Source organism: Nyctereutes procyonoides, unplaced genomic scaffold (genome assembly GCF_905146905.1).
Source record: "Nyctereutes procyonoides isolate TBG_1078 unplaced genomic scaffold, NYPRO_anot_genome, whole genome shotgun sequence".
NCBI lineage: Eukaryota > Metazoa > Chordata > Mammalia > Carnivora > Canidae > Nyctereutes > Nyctereutes procyonoides.
Genome location: NW_026575035.1, coordinates 27,340,500 through 27,363,252, shown reverse-complemented (window position 1 = coordinate 27,363,252; position 22,753 = coordinate 27,340,500).

Here is a 22,753-nt window from a genome sequence, read left to right as displayed (position 1 = left end):
TACAACTGGGGTCAATCACATCTTTAAGCTTGCTCATGAGCACATACTTAGAATGGTAATTTTTCCTGAAAGCAAATATAAATGGGAGTAAGAAAAGATAAACTACATGTACTTAGAATATTGATAAAACTAATTATTAGGGGATCCCTGTGTGGCTCAGTGGTTTAGTGCCTGCCTTTGGCCCAGGGCCCGATCCTGGAGTCCCCAGATCGAGTCCTGCATCGGGCCCTCGGCATGGAGCCTGCCTCTCCCTCTGCCTGTGTCTCTGCCTCTCTCTCTCTCTCTATGTCTATCATGAATAAATAAAAAATAAAAAAAATATTTAAAAACTAATTATTAGACTGTTATAAATATCTGCTTGACTAAACAGTGTCTGAAACTATTAGATTGTATCCACCTTGATTATCTTGCCTTGATTATCTTGTGTGACACCAATACTCCCAAGTGATTCAAAACCTCAAATGTGGGGCACCTGGGTGGCTCAGCTGTTGAGTATCTGCCTTTGGCTCGGGACATGATCCCAGGATCCATGATTGAGTCCCACATTGGGCTCCCTGTGAGGAGCCTGCTTCTCCCTCTGCTTGTGTCTCTGCCTCTCTCTCTCCCTGTGAGTCTCTCATGAATAAATAAATCAATCTTGAAAAAAAACTCAAATGTATTTATCCTAATCCAGTCTAGTTTTAAAAATTAATCTTTTTGCCTAAATTCTGGTTTATTGTGTCACCATGAACATATCTGAATTACTTTTCTCCAATTGTAACATGAGAAGTTCTAATCAGTACATTTGATGCTATTAGAGTCCAAAGATTTTTATTTTCAAAGAAGTGTGAATAAAAAAAAAAAAAGTTCAGGGGGATTCCTGGGTGGCTCAGTAGTTTAGCGCCTACCTTCAGCTCAGGGAATGATCCTGGAGTGGGACTCCAGGATGAAGTCCCACATCAGCCTCCATGCATGGAGCCTGCTTCCTCCTCTGCCTGTGTCTCTCCCTTTCTCTCTCTGTGTCTCTCATGAATAAATAAATAAAATGGTTAAAAAAACAAACAAAAAGCAAAGTTCATATGGCCCTTGTTCAGAGGCCCTTCAGTGAAACCTCAGTGAGTGTCCTGTTTTCCTAGTTAGATTCTTCATTGACATTGTCTCAACACATTGGCTTTCAATTCACCTTTTCCCATTATGACATGATCTCCATCCTGATGCCCCCTGCAGGCCCAAGTTATCACCTGAGTTCCTTGTAGCCCTCTGGCTAACATATCACCTTTCCTCCCATCAGGGTCTTGTCAGCCACACTGAAACTGAGCAACCCTTAGGCCCAAGCAATATCTTGGCAATTGCCATTCCTTCTGCAACTGCTTTTTTTGGAGGTAGTAGATGTCCAGTTTCCATGCTTTCTAGGAAAAAAATGTTTCAGAAATTTGCATTCTGTTTTTTATTGTTTTTACTGAAGTTCAGTTTACCAACATATATTTAACACCCAGTGCTCATCCCATCAAGTGCCCCCCTCAGTGAACATCACCCAGTTACCCCATCCCCCTCCCTACCTCCCCTTCCACAACCCTTAGTTCATTTCCCAGAGTTAGGAGTCTCTCACGGTTTGTCTCCCTCTCTAATTTTTCCCACTTATTTTCTTTCCTTTCCCATTTATTCCCTTTCACTATTTTTTATATTCTCCAAATGAATGAGACCATATAATGTTTGTCCTTCTCCGATTGACTTACTTCACTCAGCATAATACCCTCCAGTTCCATCCACGTGGAAGCAAATGGTGGGTATTTGTTGTTTCTAATGGCTGAGTAATATTCCATTGTATACATAGACCACATCTTCTTTATCCATTCATCTTTCGATGGGCACCGAGGCTCCTTCCACAGTTTGGCAATTGTGGACATTGCTAGTATGAACACTGGGGTGCAGGAGTCCCACCATTTCACTGCATCTGTATCCTTGGGGTAAATCCCCAGTAGTGCAATTGCTAAGTCCAAGGGTAGCTCTATTTTTAACTCTTTGAGGAACCTCCACACAGTTTTCCAGAGTGGCTGCACCAGTTCACATTCCCACCAACAGTGTAAGAGGGTTCCCTTTTCTCTGCATCCTCTCCAACATTTGTGGTTTCCTGCCTTGTTAATTTTCACCATTCTGACTGGTGTGAGGTGGGATCTCATTGTGGTTTTAATTTGTATTTCCCTGATGGCAAGTGATGCAGAGCATTTTCTCATGTGCGTGTTGGCCATGTCTATGTCTTCCTCTGTGAGATTTCTCTTCATGTCTTTTGCCCATTTCATGATTGGATTGTTTGTTTCTTGGGTGTTGAGTTTAATAAATCCTTTATAGATCCTGGATACTAGCCCTAGCCCTTTATCTGATATGACATTTGCAAATATCTCCTCTCATTCTGTAGGTTGTCTTTTAGTTTTGTTGTTTGTTTCATTTGCTGCCTGGAAGCTTTCTATCCTGATTCAGTCCCAATAGTTCATTTTTGCTTTTGTTTCCCTTGCTTTCATAGATGTATCTTGTAAGAAGTTACTAAGGCCAAGTTCATAAGGGGTGTTTCCTGTGTTCTCCTCTAGGATTTTGATGGGTTCTTGTCTCACACTTAAATATTTTAAGCATTTGTTTATTTTTGTGTATGGAGTAAGAGAATTGTCTAGTTCGATTCTTCTGCACATGGCTATTCAATTTTCCCGTCACCATTTATTGAAGAGACTGTCCTTTTTCCAATGGATAGTCTTTCCTGCTTTGTCAAAAATTAGTTGACCATAGAGTTGAGGGACCATTTCTGGGTTCTCTATTCTTCTTCTTCTTTTTTTTTTAAGATTTTATTTATTTATTTATTCATGAGAGACACACACACACACAGAGAGAGAGAGAGAGAGAGAGAGAGAGAGAGAGAGGCAGAGACACAGGCAGAGGGAGAAGCAGGCTCCATGTAGGGAGCCTGACGTGGGACTCAATCTCAGGTCTCCAGGATCAGGCCCTGGGCTGAAGGCAGTGCTAAACCGTTGAGCCACCCAGGCTGCCCTGGGTTCTCTATTCTGTTCCATTGATCTCTGTGTCTGTTTTTGTGCCAGTACCACACTGTCTTGATGATCACAGCTTTGAAATACAGCTTGAAATCCGGCATTGTGATGTCCCCAGCTCTGGTTTTCTTTTTCAATATTTCCATGGCTATTCGGGGTCTTTTCTGATTCCATACAAATCTTTTTAATAATTTATTTTTTACGATTTTATTTATTTATTCATGAGAAACAGAGAGGAGAGAGAGAGGCAGAGACACAGGCAGAGGGAGAAACAGGCTCTACACAGGGAGCCCGATGTGGGACTCCATCCCAGGTCTCCAGGATCACACCCTGGGCCAAAGACGGCGCTAAACCTCTGAGCCACCCAGGCTGCCCTGACTCCATACAAATCTTAAGATTATTTGTTCCAACTCTCTGAAGAAAGTCCATGTTATTTTGATAAGGATTGCAGTGAAAGTGTAAATTGCCCTGTGTAGCATAGACATTTTCACAATATTAATTCTTGCAATCCATGAGCATGGAATGTTTTTCTATCTCTTTGTCTTCCTCAATTTCTTTCAGAAGTGTTCTGTAGTTTTTAGGGTATAGATCCTTTACCTCTGTGGTTAGGTTTATTCCTAGGTATCTTATGCTTTTGGGTGCAGTTGTAAATGGGATTGACACCTTGATTTCTCTTTCTTCAGTCTCATTGTTAGTGTATAGAAATGCCACTGATTTCTGGGCATTGATTTTGTATCCTGCCTCACTGCCAAATTGCTGTATGAGTTCTAGCGATCTTGGGGTGGAGTCCATTGGGTTTTCTATATATAGTATCATGTCATCCGTGAAGAGGGAGGGTTTGACTTCTTCTTTGCCAATTTGAATGCCTTTAATGTCTTTTTGTTGTCTGATTGCTGAGGCTAGGACTTCCAGTACTATGTTGAATAGCAGTGGTGAGAGTGGACATCCCTGTCATGTTCTCGTTTTTAGGGGAAAGGCTCCCAGTGTTTCCCCATGGAGAATGATATTTGCTGTGGGCTTTTCGTAGATGGCTTTTAAGATGTCGAGGAATGTTCCCTCTATCCCTACACTCTGAAGAGTTTTGATCAGGAATGGATGCTGTATTTTGTCAAATGCTTTCTCTGCATCTATTGAGAGGATCATATGGTTCTTGTTTTTTCTCTTGTTGATATGATCTATCACATTGATTGCTTTATGAGTGTTGAACCAGCCTTGCATCCTGGGGATAAATCTCACTTGGTCATGGTGAATAATCTTCTTAAAGTTCTGTTGGATCCTTTTGGCTGGTATCTTGGTGAGAATATTTGCATCTGTATTCATCAGGGATATTGGTCTATAATTCTCCTTTTTGATGGGGTCTTTGTCTGGATTTTGAATTAAGGTAATGCTGGCCTCAAAATGAGTTTGGAAGTATTCTTTCCCTTTCTATCCTTTAAAACAGCTTTAGTATAATAGGTATCATTGCTTCTTTAAACGTTTGATAGAATTCCCCTGGGAAGCCATCTGGTTCTAGAATTTGTGTCTTAGGAGGTTTTTGATGACTGCTTCAATTTCCTTCCTGGTTATTGGCCTGTTCAGGTTTTCTATTTCTCCCTATTCCAGTTTTTGTAATTTGTGCATCCATTTCTTCTAGATTGCCTAATGTGTTGGTGTATAGCTATTCATAATACGTTTTTAAAAATCATTTGTATTTCCATGTTATTGGTGTGATCTCTCCTCTTTCATTCATGATTTCATTAATTTGAGTCTTTTTTTTTTCTTTTTAATAAGGCTGGCTAGAGGTTTATCTATCTTATTAATTCTTTCAAAGAACCATCTTCTTGTTTTGTTGATCTGTTCTACAGTTCTTCTGGTCTCTATTTCATTGAGTTCTTCTTGAATCTTTATTATCTCTCTTCTTCTACTTGGTGTAGTCTTTATTTGCTGTTCTTTCTCCAGTTCCTTAGGTGGGAGGTTAGCTGGTGCATTTGAGTCCTTAGGTCTAAGACGTCTCTTGTAGATAGAATATAGATGGGTCTTGCTTTTTTTTATCAAGTCTAATACCCTATGTCTTTTGATGGGATCATTTAGCCCATTCATGTTCAGAGTAACTATTGAAAGATATGAATTTAGTGTCATCATAATACCTATTCAGTCCCTGTTTTTGTGGATCATTTCTTTGGACTTCCTCTTTCTTTTACAGGGTCCCTCTTAATATTTCTTGCAGAGTTGGTTTGGTGGTCACATATTCTTTCACTTTCTGCCTATCTTGGAAGCTCTTTATCTCTCCTTCTATCTGAATGAGAGCCTTGCTGGATAAAGTATTCTTGGCTGCATGTTCTTCTCATTTAGTACCTGAATATATCCTACCAGCCCTTCTGGCTTACCAGGTCTCTGTGGAACGGTCTGTTGCTAATCTATTATTTCTCCCCATATAAGCTAAGGATCTCTGGTCTCCAGATGCTTTAAGAATTTTCTCTTTACTTTTGAAATTTGCAAGTTTCACTATTAAATGGCAAGATGTTGAATGGTTTTTATTGATTTTGGTGGGGGGGTGTCCTCTCTATCTCTTGAATCTGAATGCCTGTTTCCTTTCCCACATTTGGGAAGTTCTCAGCTATGATTTGTTTAAATATACTTTGTGGTCCTCTCTCTCTCTCTCAGTCTCTTCTGGAATCCTAATTAGAGATATACTCTTCCTTCTCAATCTATCATTTATTTCCCTAAGCATTCCTCCTGGGCTTTTGATTGTTTTTTTTTTTTTTCTCAACTTCCTTTCTTTCCATCAACTTGGCTTCTATGTCACTCACTTTCTCTTCCACCTCATTAATCCTAGCAGTTACAACATCCAATTTGGATTTCATCTCTTTTAATCTATGGTTAATGTCAATCTGATTAGCTGTTTCTGCAGTAACAAAGTCTCTAGAGTCCTTTACACTTTTTTCCAGAGTCACCAATAGCTTTATAATTGTACTTCTGAATTGAATTTTGACCCAAATTCTGTAACTCTGTGGCAGAGTATTGTTTTCGGTTCTTTCCTTCTAATGATGAATTCTTCCTTCTAATCATTTTGTCCAGTGCAGAGTGACTGTATGAGTGGGCTGAGCCAAAAATATCAACTATGACCTAAATAAAATACACCCTAGATGATTCTGAAAAGGTCAGAGACCAGAAAATAAAAGAAAAAGAAGAACAAAACAAAATAAAACAGAAAGGACCACTAAAATGAAAAACAAACTTTAAAACAAAGCAGTAAAAATAAAAAGCCAAAACCAAAAAAGAAGAAAAAAGAAGAAGGAAAAGAAAGGAAAGGAAAAAAAAGAAAAAAAAAAGAAAGGAAAAGAAGAAAAGAAAAGGAGGAAGGAGGGATGGTTGTGATGAGGAAATGGTAGTGGAGAGAGAATGTAGTCTGAGGGGTCCTAAAGTGTGGTCCTCTTGGTTCTGAGTGTATTTTTTTTCTGTATGTTAGAAATGCTCAATCCAAAATTTATATAAACTAATAATACTTGTATAAAGTCCCAACACTGACCACAAGAACATAAACAAGATAAAAGAGGGGAGCAGAATGGGAAGGAAGAGGGATTATAATCTTAGAGAATGAACCAACACGGTATTCCACTTGGTTCTGGGTGTATTTTGTCATGTGTTAGAGAGTACTAACTTCCACTATTGTAAAACAAAATGAGGAAGAAAAAAAAAAGCAAAAAACAAATACCTATATATCTACCAAAGCTAAATTGAATGTGTTGAAGGGAATCCAAAAGTGAAAATTATATCTAAGACATGTAATTGTAGAAATATGTTAGTCAAAAAAGGAAAATAAAACTTAAAAATGAAGAGCTGGTACAATATTGTAGTTAAGTTGATAAAAGAGAAAAAATATTGGAAATTTTTAGTCTTATATAAAAATGAGTTGTGAAGGAAGAAGAACAAAATTTAAAAAAATTAGAATAAAAAAAAAGGACCCTCTAGTTCTATATACTATTTTCCCTCAGCACTGTAGCTTTCCAGTACTTCTTGTTCCTTAAACTTGCTCTTCCCTTGTACTTCCAGCAGTTCTTCTGGAGGAGGGGTCTCCTGCCCTGATTCTAAGGTGTGTGTGCCTGGGCAGAGATGCCCCACCCATGTGCTGGGCTCAGTATGAGCTGTTTACCCTGTGAGGCCTTTGTTCCCTAGAGACCCTGCCTCTCTCAGGAAACAAAGAAAAAAATGGCAGGGCCAGCTCCTGAGCCCTGGAGTCAGCTACCCCTGGTACTACTGCAGTCTCCCAGTCCGCACTGGCCTAGGTGCTCCTGGGGCGGCACAGGTTCACTGATCTGCACAGCTTACGGGGTGCCCAGTGGCGGGAGAGTCCTCACTGTCCTGTGCCCTCCCTGCCTCCGCCTGTCCCAGGGGGAATGAAGGATCACCGGCTTTGTCTGCTCCGGTGCCCTGGGATCCAGGGCCCTGTGCCGCTGGACCCATGCTCCCAGGGGCCGCCTCTCTTGCAGGAAACAGGGTACAACCACCTCTGCCCGGAGCCTGCCGCCTAACAATTGACTTTTCCCAAATTTCCTTCACCTTCCTACCTTGTTAGAAGCGAGAACTTTTCTCTCTGTAGTGTTCTGGCTGTCTCTCTTTAAATTTCAGGTTGAATTCGTAGGTGTTGAGGATGTTTTGAGGCCAGGGTTAAGGACTCCTACTCTTCTACCATCTTGCCCCTCCCTCCTAGAAATTTACATTCTTATCAAAATAAAATCTAAGTGTGTGCTGCTATAGAAGTCGGGAAGACAGAAACCACATAGAAGCACGCAGCCCCAGGTCATCAGCAGGGACACAACTAGTCTATACATTCTGATCATTGAAATGTTGCTTATGAGGGCTGTAATCACGAACAGGGGTGATGATGGCTACGTTTCTATCTAGAATCATCTTGGTGCTACATGCCTGGTTACTGTCCCAATTTTCACCTCAAACTAAAATTAAACACCATCCGCGATAGAATGAATTGTGCTTCTGCAAAATGCACAGGTTGAACTGTAACTCTCAGTACCTTACACTGTGACTGAATTTGGAGATGGGATCTTTAAAGACGTAATGAAATTAAAATGAAGCCATTAGAGTGGGCCCTAATCTGCTATGACTGGTGTCCTGAGAAGAGAAAATGAGGACACAGACATGTAGAGAGGAAAGACTATTTGAAGACACAGATAGGAGATACTATCCACAAGCCAAGTAGAGGAGCCTCAGAAAAAACGAGCCCTACTGACACCTTGGTCTTGGGCTTGTGATCTCTAGAACCATGAGAAAATAAATGTCTGTTGTTTAAGCAACCCAGTCATGGCAGTTCTAGCAAACTAAGATAGCATCTCAGTAGCTAAACAGGGCCCAGTTTGCAGCTCAGATTTGCAGAGGTCTCCTGATATGATTCCCCTTACTTTCTCCTTAAGCATCTTGGGGCCATCTTACTGCAAACTGGTTCTGTTCTGTTTATTGATGTCTCTGCCTGAGATCTGCTGATGACCAGACAACAACACAAATGCTACAGAGAGTCTCGCATAGATCTGAATGTTCATATTTTCATATAGGATTTTTGTCTTCTAAATTTGTTTTCCTAGTTACATGATTCAATCAATATTCCTAAAAATTCACATTTTAAACTTCTAAGCACAATTTTATAGACATAAACTTTCCCAGGCCCCAGTGTAAAATATTCCAAACAACTCTGTATGCCCATAATATTTTCACTTCCATGTTAGACTTTACTTTTTCTAAAATCATATCAAGGCTTTTTTTTTTTTTTTTTTTTTTTAACAGCCAGACATTGCTTCTCTGTGGTTACAAGTCAGTATCACATGCTTTGTTTTTTGCTGAGCTGGCCTTAGGTTTTCTTGATTCCCTTTAGGGTTTCCTTGGAATTTAATCGTTGAATTTTGGACTTTTATTACCCACCTTTCTTCATTATTATGAATAATGTTCCTGTCTACCTATGATCTTTCCTCAGTGACTGACTTCAATTCAGGGGAATTTGGTATAAGTTAATGTTATCTATTAATTTCTCAGAATCTCTCCACCTGCTCCCATCTTTCTACTATAGAATTCAGCCTAAAATATTTTTAATTTTCTTCTAACAAAATACCTAAGCATTTATTTGGCATTAGCAATGATTCAAACACTGTGATAAATGCTATGATATGTATTAATCTCTATGTTCCTGATGAGGAAACCAAGACTCAGAGATTGAATAATTTTTCAAAGTTCATGCAAGTATTAAGCGTTGGAAATATTATATAGGTATAGGTCTGTCTGATTTTAAACTAAGCTTAAAGTGCTTATATAGAGATTACTTTTAAAGACTCTTAATCTTGGATTCTGTGTACTCTAAAAATATGATCTATAATTCTCATTTTTTAAAAGATTTATTTATTTATTTTAGAGAGAGAACATATGCACAAGAGCTGGGGGGAGGGGCAAAGGGAGATGTAGAGAGAATCTCAAGAAGACTCTCTGTTGAGCAGGGAAGCTGACACAGGGCTTGATCTCATGATCCCGAAGTCATGACCTGAGTCATAATTAAGAGTCAGATGCTTAACTGACTGAACCACCTAAGCTTCCCAATATATATTTCTTTCTTAAAGAATTTGTTTCTTATAAGATCAATTCATAGTAACTTATGCAAAATATGAGTAAAAACATAAAAGAAAATTGACGTAAAAAGGCACCTTCATGCTCATAGACTAAAGCATTCAATTTAATATTTTATGTACACCCCATTAGGCATCTCTCTCTGTCCCTCTCTCTTTTACTTAAGGAGGATCTGAGCTTCTTGTGGATTCTTTATGTAAATGTATCATATTGAAACTATTTCCATTTAACATTTTAACATAACTATTTCCCATTCTTATATGAACATTTTGAGTATATTCATAATGGCTGCATAATATTCAACTAAGCGGATAAACTCAAGTATAATTTTAAATTCCCATATTCTATGTGGGATATGATTCTTGTTTTTGTATGTCAGAAACCTCTTGTTCTTATCCTTATAAATAATGAATTCAGTAAGTATCTGAGGTAAACTTTCAATTTTTAATAGGTTTTGATTTACAGGAAAGTTGAGAAGATACTATAGTTTTCATATATTCCTTATGCAGTTTCCCTTATTATTCAAATCTTACACTAATAAATTACATTTTTCACAATCAGTGAACCAATATTGATACATTATTATTAAGTAAAGTCCATACTTCACTGAGATTTTCTTAGTTTGCACACGATGTTTTTCTTTTCTTTTTTTTTCTTTTCCCAAGATCTCATCTGACATCCTACATTACATGTAGTCATCATATCTTCTCATATTCCTTTTGATAGTAACAGTTCATCACACTTTACTTGTCTTTGACAGTTGTGAGGAGTGTTGGCCAGGTTTTTGCAGAATGCTCTTCAATTGAGATTTATCTACTTTTCCTATTATTAGGCTGGGGTTATAAATTTTGGGTTGAAGACCATTTTTATCACATCCTTCCAGAGAAAATACTATCAATATGACTCATCCCTTTTGATGTTGACCCATTCACCTGCCTGAGATAGTGTCTGCCAGGCTTCTCCACTGGGAAGTTATTCTTTTTCTCTTTCCCATACTGGACACTTGGTAAGGAAGTCACTGTATGGAGCCCATACTTAAGGATGGGGAATTGTACTCAGCCTTCTTGAGGACAGAGTATCTTTATAAATTATTTGGAGTTATTCTGCACTGGAGATTTGTCTTTTCTCCCCCGTTTATTTATTTATGCAATTATTATATAAATATGGGCTCATACTTTTAGTTATGATCTAAGCTATTTTATGTATGTTATTCATTCAAATTGGCCCAGTTGGGAGATCTTTCAATTGACTCTTTTGTCCCTTTTATACACTCCTTCCGTGTGTGTGTGTGAACATTTTCTTTGTCGTGGCCTCTCCCCTCTCTTCTGATAGGTCAGAGAAGCATGAAAGATGTTCACTATCACTCATGCATTTCCACATTATAAAGATTCTAGGTCACTGACAATGCCTTGAAAGTCAGTCTTGTGGTGTGAAAATTAATAAAGGGAAACCTCATTAAGTGTTCTTAGGAGGCTAGAAGGGATTGTTGGGGTGGGAGCAGTAGTATTCAATGTCAGTTACAGGAGGAAGAGTCAGTTACAGACCCCCAACAGAAGAATCATCAACAGGAAAGAATGACCCATTACACGTTCCAACTGAAAAAGATGTACACTGCATCTCCTACAAGACATCCATCCCTGTAACTCAGCCAATGAGAAAGTCATCATCACTCTGAACTGTTGCTTTTTTTCCAGCAGATTTTCATTCAAACAACCCCACACAACTTTCTCTTTCTCCATAAAATAACATTCCTCTCCTTTATTTGTTGGACTTACCTTTGGTTTTTTCCATAGCTTGTGTGTTCTGAATTGCAATTCTCAATAATTCCTGAATAAATCCATTTTTCTTCTGGGAAAATAACTGATAGTTGTATTTTTAAGCTTATCAGTGGTGACAGAAGTATATTCAGGAGTGTTCTACTTTGGGGTGAATCAATACCTTCCTGTATTAATATGCTGCAGCAGCATTTTCAAGTTTCACACAGTTCAGAGCCTGCAGGGTAAGAAAACCACACCTAAAAATAGGCCTTTACAGCATGTCAATAGGCCAAGCAAGCACCATGCTTCCCATTTGCTCCACTGACCAACTTTTGGGCTGTTATGCATTTAATAGCAGGAAGTCTACCCTCAGTTTAGTACAAAATGAGTAGCAAATGTTAACTTTTAGTGCCACTCTGCCTGTTTTCCTAATAGAAAAGGGAGACTTAAAAAAAAAAGAAAGAAAAGGGAGACTTTTGGAAAACAGAGAAGCAGACAACTTTTCAAGGGGCCTAATAACCAGATGATACATCTTCAGACAGAGTGACTTTGGGCTACCACTTTGGGTTTCTCTAACTCATGAAAGGGGTTTGAAAAATGGACTAACAGATTTTGAATTAAAGATTACTAAAGATAAAAAGGAGATGGAATGCCTGAGTGGCCCGTGGTTGAGCATCTGCCTTCGGCTCAGGGCGTGATCCTGGAGTATTGGGATCAAGTCCCACACTGGGCTTCCTACATGGTGCCTGCTTCTCCCTCTACCTGAATCTCTGCCTCTCTCTGTGTCTCTCATGAATAAATTTAAAAAATCTTTAAAAAAAAGATAAAAAGATAAAAACAACATAATTCCTGAAGCCAGAAATTTCTTATATTTACAGTGTAAAGTAGGAATTTGTTTTCCTCAACTCTCCACCTCTCCCCAATGTCCTGGAAAAGACAAGTTTTTGGAGAAGCCCCCTCCAATCAGTTGTGTCATCCTGAGAAATGATACATAAGGAAAGCAGTTTCACAAATGCTTTGGCTTCTTTCAAATTCATACTTTTTACCTGTGGGAAAGGGTCTTTCAATTGAAGAGTTGTTAGCATCATTTCAAACTCTAAATTTGGAAGTGTCCTCTAAAATGCTTTATGTGGGCAGCCCAGGTGGCTCAGCGGTTTAGGGCCACCTTCAGTCCAGGGCATGATCCTGGAGACCCAGGATCAAGTCCCACGTCGGGCTCCCTGCATGGAGCCTGCTTTTCCCCTCTGCCTTTGTCTCTGCCTCTCTCTCTCTCTCTCTCTCTCTCTCTGTGTGTGTGTGTGTTTCTATGAATAAATAAATAAAAGATTTAAAAAATACTTTAAATGTAAAATAACTATAGTAAAATATTACTTAAACTTTAAAAATACAAAATAATCCATTGGCTAAGGAGTTAAAATTTTAAAATTGTGGTATCTCTCCCACTTTAGTGGTCTGTTTCTTTCCTTCCTTTTCTGGTTCTTACTAGGGAGAGATGTGGTGTGGGGAGATAGAGAGGGTGTGTACATTGCAGCCAGGCTAGCTGTGAACTTAACCCCGCTGAGGACCAGCAGGAAAGGGAAAGTACAAGTGTGTCCCCCTGAAACAGCCAGGAATGTCCTCCCTGTCATAGAGGATCAGAACATCAAGTAAGCCTTCTTCAGCTCGAAAGTGGCACTGAGCATTGTGTCTGCCTATGTCCTTAATAGTAAGCACATTGTTGATATTTCTAAGGAATCCAGAAACTTCATTCTTGAATTGTTTACAAATAGAATTTAAACTACTTGTCCCCCAAAAGCTATTTGTTCTGAAACAATTGTCTTAACTTTGGAGATTACATGTAAAATTTATATTTTATTCTCAGGCTGACCACTGAAAAGGTACATCTCATAAGCCATTTGTGCAAGAACAACCAAATTATCAAATTATCAGATGTTTAAAGATTGCATTTTTCACCTGATATATAACAGATTTATTTTTACTTCACCTTAACTGTGAAATATGTTGACTGTCTTTTATAGCAGTACCTTGACAACCACTAAGGCCACTTAGTACAAGCTGTCACCTGGTGACACACCAGAGCTGAGGCTGCTAATTCTCTGGGATGTTTTACTGATAGCACACACATTATTTATCAGTCAGTACAACTGATGCACACTCAGAGTACTGGGGAAAGTTGATTGTGCCTTTGTTGACAAGATAGATTATCCATGCTAAGCTTGAAATTTTTAATTATGCGTGATTAAATGCAGTTCCCTTCTTTATAATTTGTATGTTTATACCCTTTTAGAGTTAAAAGAATATGTATGTGTATATATAGCAACTGGAGAGAGAATTGTTAATGCAAGTAGGAAACCCAATGGAATACATATGAGTTACACATTTAATAGCAAATATTACTCTTCTCTTTAGGAAAAATTAATATACAAAGTATTTTATACTAAAAATGATACCTTCTGTTCCAAATGTGTCTGCTACAATGACTGCATTTTTCAAATATTGTAGTAGAAAACCAGCTTATATCCACCGTCTATAGTTTAGAATGTGTTTAGGTAGACGCTGCTTTCCTTATGATGCCATTTCATGATAGTTTATTCAATTTTTTCAGTTACAGAATTTTTCTGCAAAAAATCTACCTCTTTACTGATTCTGGAATTCTGAAATTAGACCAGAATCAAAACTTAGGTTTACATATTAAATAGCAATATGGTATGTATAATGGCATGAAAGGTAATCAAATGTTCAGAAAAATGAAATATGAAAGTCTGATTCTCCTTTAAACTGGGATTTTAAATCAAACAATTTTGCTAGTGCTTAATTCAATTCAGGATATGTCTCTGTTTAAAGATATTATATAGACAAGGAAGTCAGAATACCAAAGAAAAATGAGTATTAGTCTCACACTGAACAGAAAAATATATACATTCCCTAAGTTTAGTTTCTGCTTTAAAAACATGTGCTATGTAGCATTTCTAGTAACTTATTGAGGAAGTCACCATTGTGCAAATTACTATCCTCCTCTGACTTCCCTGATTTGGGGACTTTTTGTAACTTGGTCACATGGCACTTTCCTTTCTTACCCACTATCTACGGGGAGTATTTAATACTCAGTTTCTACTCAGCTCACAAGGATATGGAGAGGGTCAAAGTGATTTGGGCCTCCTTGTATTCACACATGTTTATTGTTTCTGAGGCTTTGAAAATTGGGTCAGGATGGAGAGATGGCTCACATTCTTGTGTATAAACTGAACTTGTCCTTAGAAACATTTTTATCATCAAATGAGAAGAAATGGTGGGTTTGCCATGACTGTGGTGGAGATCGATTTTGCTAGCTGGGTAATGAGGAGGAAAGTAGGGCTTTGTGGCAGCATGCACAGGACAGAAGACAGACCTGGACATGGCAGTTCTGCTCTAGTTTGGCAAAAACAGTGTCTTCAAAAACCAATCATGACTTTTTTTTACTGTGATAAGCTATTTACCATAATGCAGATGCTTCGATTAGCATGTAGTAAATTCGGTTCTTAATGAGGGAGTTTGTGAACTTAAATAAGAAAAAATACATCTTTAGTTTCACTGACTTCTAATTGATATTTATCAGTTTCTTCAATTATGAATATAGATAAAAAGCAATGTGGCTTTGGACATACCAATATAAGTCATAGCCATGAGGTATCTGGGTGACTCAGTCAGTTAAGCCACCAACTCATGATTTCAGCTCAGGTCACTATCTCAGGGTCCTGGGATGGAGCCCAGCATCAGACTCTGTGCTCAGTAGGAGTCTGCTTGTCCCACTCCCTCTGCTCCTCCTCTCGCTCATGCTCTCTCCTTCTCTCAAATAAATAAATAATTTTTTTTAAAGAGAACCCATAGCTATTTTAAATATTTATTATTTATATACAACTGTTACAGATAACTCAGAAATACTCTTTCACTTATGACTATAATCGTGGTATTTATTAAATTACATGGCCTTTATTAAGTCATGGTATTTATTAGTCCCACTGTCAGATCTCACTTAATGTGATTAATATAATTTATAATCATATTTCGATATAATTTGTTTTGTGAATGCATGTGTTTTATTTTATGTTTTTGTGTGATTCTTCTGAGAAGGGTTAATAGGCACACCTTGCCAAAGAAAAACAGGGCAAAGTAGAACTTTTATTGTGGCATGGTTTTCAGTGGCAGGGCAGAAAGTGAAGGCTGTTGAAGGGGCTCTCCTCCCCATTTCAGTTCCCTGAAACTCTGACAGTCCCCAGGAGATAAATCTAAAGGACAGTAGTGGAGAAGGAGATAGGACTGGGAAAGAAGAGGCTTAATGACAGCAAGGACCATGTTTTGCTAGATGATGTCCTGCGGGAAGGTGGTAGGTCCTCTGCAGGTGCTGGTTTAATGCAAAGTTTGTCCAGAAAAGTTGTACCTGGGGCACTGGAGCTCCCGGAATATATAAAAATGGCCAATTCAGCTTAACTTGGGGTAATGGAGCCCCTAACTTCAAAGGAATATATGGATTTGGCCAGAAGAACAACCAGTGGTGACTGTGGTGAATTAGAGCCTGTACCTTTGTTTTCTGTACAACTGAAAAAAAAAAAAAAAAAAAAAAAAACAAAGAACAACTCTAATACCTGCTCAGATAATTGTTCAACCTTGAGGAAAGACATGTAGCTCAAAAATTATTGCAATTGGATTTACTGCCATTTCAGCAAAATGCTGACATGGAATCAGATTTATTTTGATCTAAAGAAAAATAAATATTTTATCTTTATTCAGGTTTGTGAAGAATCAACCACGTTGATTACATTATCATTATGCTTATTATCACATTAGCATTTTCATTATTACCATTTTGTGAGTATAGTGAATATTATTTCAAGTCCTGACATTTGGGAAAAATGATGAGGCTTAATTTTTAATAGTTTTTGAAATTTATACTCCGATTTGGAAGATAAGTTTGGGGGACTATTTCATTACAGAAAGAGGCATTTTGTAAGAAATGATCATGATAACATCTAAACATGATTTTATGAATATCAGATTTATTCTTTCATTAACAAATAATTGTAATGTGTGTGATATAGAACACACTGGACATTATTTGAAGCAGCAAAACCATAGTCATGGACAAGAGATAGTTCTAAATTCATTGTGTAACAGGCAGAGATAGCTGGCAGATCGCAAAACTTTAGCTGATGGTAAGTGCTGAGAAGGGAGAAGATGCAGCGTACAACAGACACTGGTGCGTGATTGGTGAGCTATTTTTGTTAGGTGGTGAGGAAAGGCTATCCATGGAATTGGCATTTATTTCAGGACATGAACACTGAAAAAGAACTAATCACAAGGAAGATCTCCAAGCTCAGAAACAGGAACATGCAGAGGCTTCTGGGATTAGTGCAGAAGTGCAAGGATTGAGATGTGTCTCTTAATGTACTTAACAAGAACAAAGAGAATAAATATGCAAGCAACCATAGCAGGGATTTTGGTTTTTCCATGTGATACTACCTGCTTCAAGGAATGTGGTCAACATTTGGTAAAGACCACTGTGGATGCTTTGAGATTGAATGCAGAGTGAACAGTAGGTGTTCAAGAAGACATGTTAATGACAAAAAAAAGGGAAAGGTGGACAATTAGAGATATGTTTTGTAGGTTGTTCTAATGGCTTATTGAAGGAAGGATTTTAGGAGACAAGATAGAGTAATTGTGTAATTTACTATCCAAACTAGAATGTTCTTGAGAGTGAAAGGGAGTAGTTAGTAATAAGGCAGGACAGGAGATGTAAGCCAGGACTGTCCCAAATAAATCATGACATATATTTATCCTGGATTTAAGGAAGAAGAGTCACGAAGACTGGAACTGTGGTTTTGGCTTTGGTGACAACATAGAAAAGTGATGTGCTATTAGGAGGAGCAGCAAAGCCTGTAGCAAGACAAATTTTGGAGAAGAAATCAATTGGTCCTTACTATATGTTAAATCTTAGAAACCTATTTTTTTAATCATTAGACTCTAAGTAAGGAGTTAGGAGTTAAAATGACCCTTAAAATACCATGTAAAGTTTTGCTATAATTTTGTTGCTTAATTTTCTAAGACAAGTAGGCTGCACTTCATAATGTCACATTCCAAATTTGTTGGGAAAAAAAAATCAGTGAACCAATTTATTTCATAAGAGGTTTTGTTGAGAAACTGATGTTAGCATCAAATGTTATCATCAGATATGTCAAATTGTTTCCTTTATGCTATTCTACTCCTTTATAATTTGTTTACATAGGCCTGGGCTCACCATTTCAGAATCAGAATAATGAGAGCAAAGTATAATGACTCTTAAGATTGAATTTTTTGGAGACTCCAAGATACTTGTAAACCCTTTCAAAGTAACACTTCTCTTTTGAAGATAATTAAACACATCTACTCTTCAAGAGATAGGCACAGAATTGAGAAAAATGTACCTAATCAAGAAAAAATATGGTTTTTTTTTGCTTAATACACTACTATGAATTGTGCACATATATTGTAGATTAAGACTGCATTAAGTCCTGTAACAATCATTTCCAAATCTAGGCTGGACACTCCAGGAATACACAAAATGATTATTTGTTACAGGAAATAGATGTATATTCTTTCTACCTAATCTGTAAGCATTTTATTATTAGCAAAATATACTGGCACAGTAGTACATTTATAAGATAGAAACACAAAATCAGTGCTCAGGAAGTATTTTATTGATATAACTATCAGAAATATATGGGGGAGGGGCGCCTGGGTGGCTCAGCGGTTGAACAGTTGAGCATCTGAGGGGCACTGTCACATAGTACCAATGATAACAGGACATAATTTCACCCATTTGGAATTTTTGCTTGATGGAGTGGGCTCTGAACCTGGCCAGACGGTCACTTGACATTTGTCTGGGCTCACACCCACCCTGAAAATTTTTAGGTTGCTGAGTGTCTCCTGTTCTCACCTAAGGAAAAGTCACAATTCTGACTGGCCAAGAATTTATCACTTAACTTCAGGCAAATCACGTTTTCTATCTTAATCGCCTTATCTGTGAACCAAAATTTGGAATTAGTACCTTGTTGAATTAATGCACGAGCGAATAAATGATGACTGTTAGGATGGAAGTTGTACTTAGGTTCTGTCTAGGAGGAAAAATTCTTCCTCTATCTTCAAGGTCATTCAGCTGGACTAAGAATTAGATCAATACGAGACGCATTAACAGGAGAAAAACACCAGTTTTATTATGTGCAGACAGAGGCCCAATTGTGAAATTGAGACCTAAAGAGATGACCAAGGAAGGCAGGTATTAATCATTTTAGACAAGAAGATGAATTTCTGAGGAACTGACAGGACAAAGAAAATAGGTATGCGGGAGCTTTAATTTGTGAAGATTGTAATTTAATTTGTAAAGAATTCTAAGCGGAATTTGGGCTGAGGTAGTAGATTAGAAAAAAAAGTAATGAGGTATGTTTCCAAAGCTTTCTTGGCTTTTAGTCCCTATCTCTGGTGATAAAAGAGTGTCTGACTTCTAAGTGTGGGAGGGCATTTCTCATATGGGAGGTTTGTTTCCTGCTTTCAGGAGGACAGAAGAAGGTCCTTGCACCAGCTGTTTCTTAAGTAACTTTCGTTTGAAATAATCAGTATGCCAAAGTGGCACATTTTGGGGCAGCCTGCCTTTGGTCCCTGCAGGGCCCTGGCATTCACTTCCTCTCAGATGCTCATCTTCAACACTCTGAAGTAGGAGGAAGAAATCTTAATCTCATCTTTAAAGTTACTGCAACATAACATTGGATATTTCATACTTTGTTTGCAAATACATCTACACATTTCACATATTTTAAGAGTAAATCGTAAATGATGCTACTTAAATTGGGCAATAGGTAAAAGTAAATCATCATGGACAACAATGTAAAGTTATTTTCTCTTTCCCGACTTATGGGAGGGGGTGGCAAAGACAAATTTAACTAGTTCATGTTCATGGAGAGAATAATTTTTTAAAGCAGTGGAAATTTTACTCAATGGATTTTCAATTTAATGTTGGTGAAATGTCAGAAATTATATATTTGCGTATCTTCCGGGATTCCTCCTAAATTAAAGTATTTTGGAAAATATTTATAAAATATGCAACCTTATCTTGTCTTATGGCATCAAAACTAATAAATAAAGTAGATAAATAAAGCCCTGGAACCATAAATTTTAATAGAGTAAGCCTTCACATAAACAATAATGTCTACCAAAAATGTATTTACAAGACATGGTTGCCACTATGTTTCCATAACATAATTTATAAAATAATAATGAAGTACATACTTCATAATATGATTATAAAACTAAGGAGGCATTTCTCTATTTTATAGAAAATAAAGTAATTTAGATGAACTTCAATTTTGATTTCAAATGTCATAACTCTTTCTACGATTTATCAAAAATGCCACATTCCTGTCTCTATGATTTGTTAAAAATGCCATCTTCCTGTCTCTAGTAAATTTGCACATCTATATTTCATCACCAAGATCATCAGTTGAAAAATATTTCTAAGGACTACTTTCCATTGAAAAACCTCTTCCTGACATTTACTGCATAATACTTGTAATACGTACTAATACTTGATAAATCAGTGTGTCTCCATAGGGCATCTCCACAACAACTAATCCAGGTAAAACTTGTAAAATCCAAGTCCAATCACTATGCTTTCCACTACATCACCATAAACAAACAGCAGCAGCAGGAACCCCAAAATCTCCCTAGAATTCCAGGAAGGAGGACACTAGAGGCTGTAATAACGTTGTTGGAATGGGAAAAGCCAGAAACATAGGTTACAGCATACCACTTAATTTACAAATCATCTGGGAGAAAATGCTGAGAAAGTTTAAAACAAGTTCTTCCTGACAAGAAGTAGTTTTCATGTGATGATCAGATAAGAAATCATTATATAGAGAAAGCTGGTAAGAAATTGGTGGGCACAGTGTGCCAAGAAGGAGCCACGCATCCCAAGTTCTGATCAGAGCTGTAGCCCATGCCCTGCCAGTCAGTCTGAGGGCTCCTGAAGACCTTCCAAATGCTTTCCCACTTATGTGTTAGTCTGGTGAAAGAGCAAGGATCCCAGGCTGGGAAGAACATAAGCCATAGGTGTGTTTTGGATCTGAGTTTGGTTGTCAATTCTAGACATTTCTCATTCTTTTGCCAAGTGCCTGCAGCCAGTGGAACCAATTGGATAACGTCTGCAGTGTGGTTTGGGACTTCTTTACTAACAGTTTATCTCCTAAATTGGATTCTTGCTTTTTCACAGGTTGTCTGAGCTGCTTAATATCCTATAATAGGTTCCTTCACTGTTTAAACTACTTAATGTTTTACTCCTATTTGTGGAATAGCTGTGGCAGATAGAAGCCTATGGAGACAGGTGTAAAGAGGCTGAAAGCTTTCCTAAAGACAAGGGGAGCCCTGTCACCAAATGTGTTTGCTAGGGAGCCACAGGGTGAGTTAATGGAGGCCGTATTGTCAGAAGGCAGGCCAGGAGGTAATGCAGCTTACACACCCAGTGTGGAAGGAGCAGAGGCACCAAAGCATGACTAAGCTGGGCTATCGGTCATAGTTGACAAGCACACAGGGAGCAGAGGTTCCTACCCCACTGCGGTCATTCCTCTGGGCCTCTCTCCAGGACAAATCCAATCTCACATATTGAGATGTAATAAAAAATAAATGCTTGGTCTCTGTGCCTGGTTCCTGTCACACATTTTCTAAAACTCTTGGAGCCTCCAGAGTAGAGTAGTAAGAGTGTCTTTTTTTATGCTAATGAGATGACTAGTAATTGGGGGCCCTACAAGTAGCTCCAGGATAGAGGCTGGTTACCAGAAAGACTCAGGCATGATTATAAGGGTGGGACTTTCAGCCCCATCCCCTGACCTTAAGGGAGGGGAGAAAAACTGGAGATTGAATTAATCACTAGTGACCAATGTTTTAATCAATCATGCCTATCCAATGAAACCTCCATCAACACCCCCTACCAACAGAGTTCAGAGTTCAGAGTCAGTGAACACATCCACATGCCAGGAGGATCGCACACCCCAGCTCCCGGGGGATGGAAGCTCCTGTGCTTAGGATCCTTCAGGACCTTCAGGATCTCTGTCATCTGGCTTTCATTTGTATTCTTTATAATAAACCAATGACATTAAGTATATTCCTGAGTTCTGTGAGTCATCCTAGAGAATATCAAACCTAAGGAGGGGGGTCATGGAAACCTCTGATTTATAACTGATTGGTTAGAACCACAGTTGGGAGTTTAGGACTTGCAACTGGTGTTTGAAGTGAGGACAGTTTTGTGGGACTAAACCCTTCAACTCTGAGGTCTGTGTTAACTTGGGTGGTTAGTGTCAGAATTGAATTGAATTATAAGACACCCAGGGCTTCCTGGGTGGCTCGTTGGTTGAGCATCTGCCTTCGGCTCTGGGCATGATCCTGGAGTTCCAGTATCGAGTCCCACATGGGGCTCCCTGCAGGGAGCCTGTTTCTCCCTCTGCCTGTGTCTCTGCTTCTCTCTGTGTTTCTCATGAATAAATAAATAGAATGGTTTTTTTTTTTTTTTTAAAAAAAGAACTATTAGGACACCCAATTGGTGTCCAGAGAGTTAAAGAATTGACTGGTGTGGGAAACAATCCCTACACGATGGATGCCCAAAATTTCTTAGAGACTTACACTATCCCTAGCCCTCTCTCAACTTGAAAGTATATAATCAGCCACTCTTAATGCCTCAGTGCAGTTCTTTCTACCCAAAGGTCTTGTCCCCATGCTTTACTAAAACCACCTTTTTGCACCAATGACATCTCAAGAATTCTTTCTTGGCCATAGGCTCTGAACCCCCACAATTTCCTACATCATATACCAGGCCAGAAGATAGCCTGACCAAATAAAGACAAGAAGTCAGTGGTAAAACTCCTGGTGCTGTTTTAAAATTAAGTATTGACCGAGTGCACACTCTTGAGTCAATTTTACAGGATTTAAACCACTTTGAGCACTCAAACACAGGACTAACTGGAGCCAGAGAACTGTTGATGCTGACCTTTGCTGGCCCTGTGACTTCAATCAACTAAGATCTGAACTCTCTTAACTCAGGATGTCTTTTGCCCCAATTCTTCAATGAATTTTCCCTTGCCAAGTCTGTCCATGAATATGCACGCACCCTTAGCTTAAAACTATCCCCAATTTTGTGTTTGTTTTTGTTCTGTATTTGTGAAAGTGGGACATTGCCTTTGGAAATATCAGTAGTACTCTCCTTACCTGTTGAAAGTAAAATCTCTCTTTTTCCCACTCTTTGGTTTGGTTGTGTCTTTTGGTTCCATGCCCACTAATAAGTGAACCGAGTTTTGAGTTACACTGTGAATGAAAATAGCTCATACT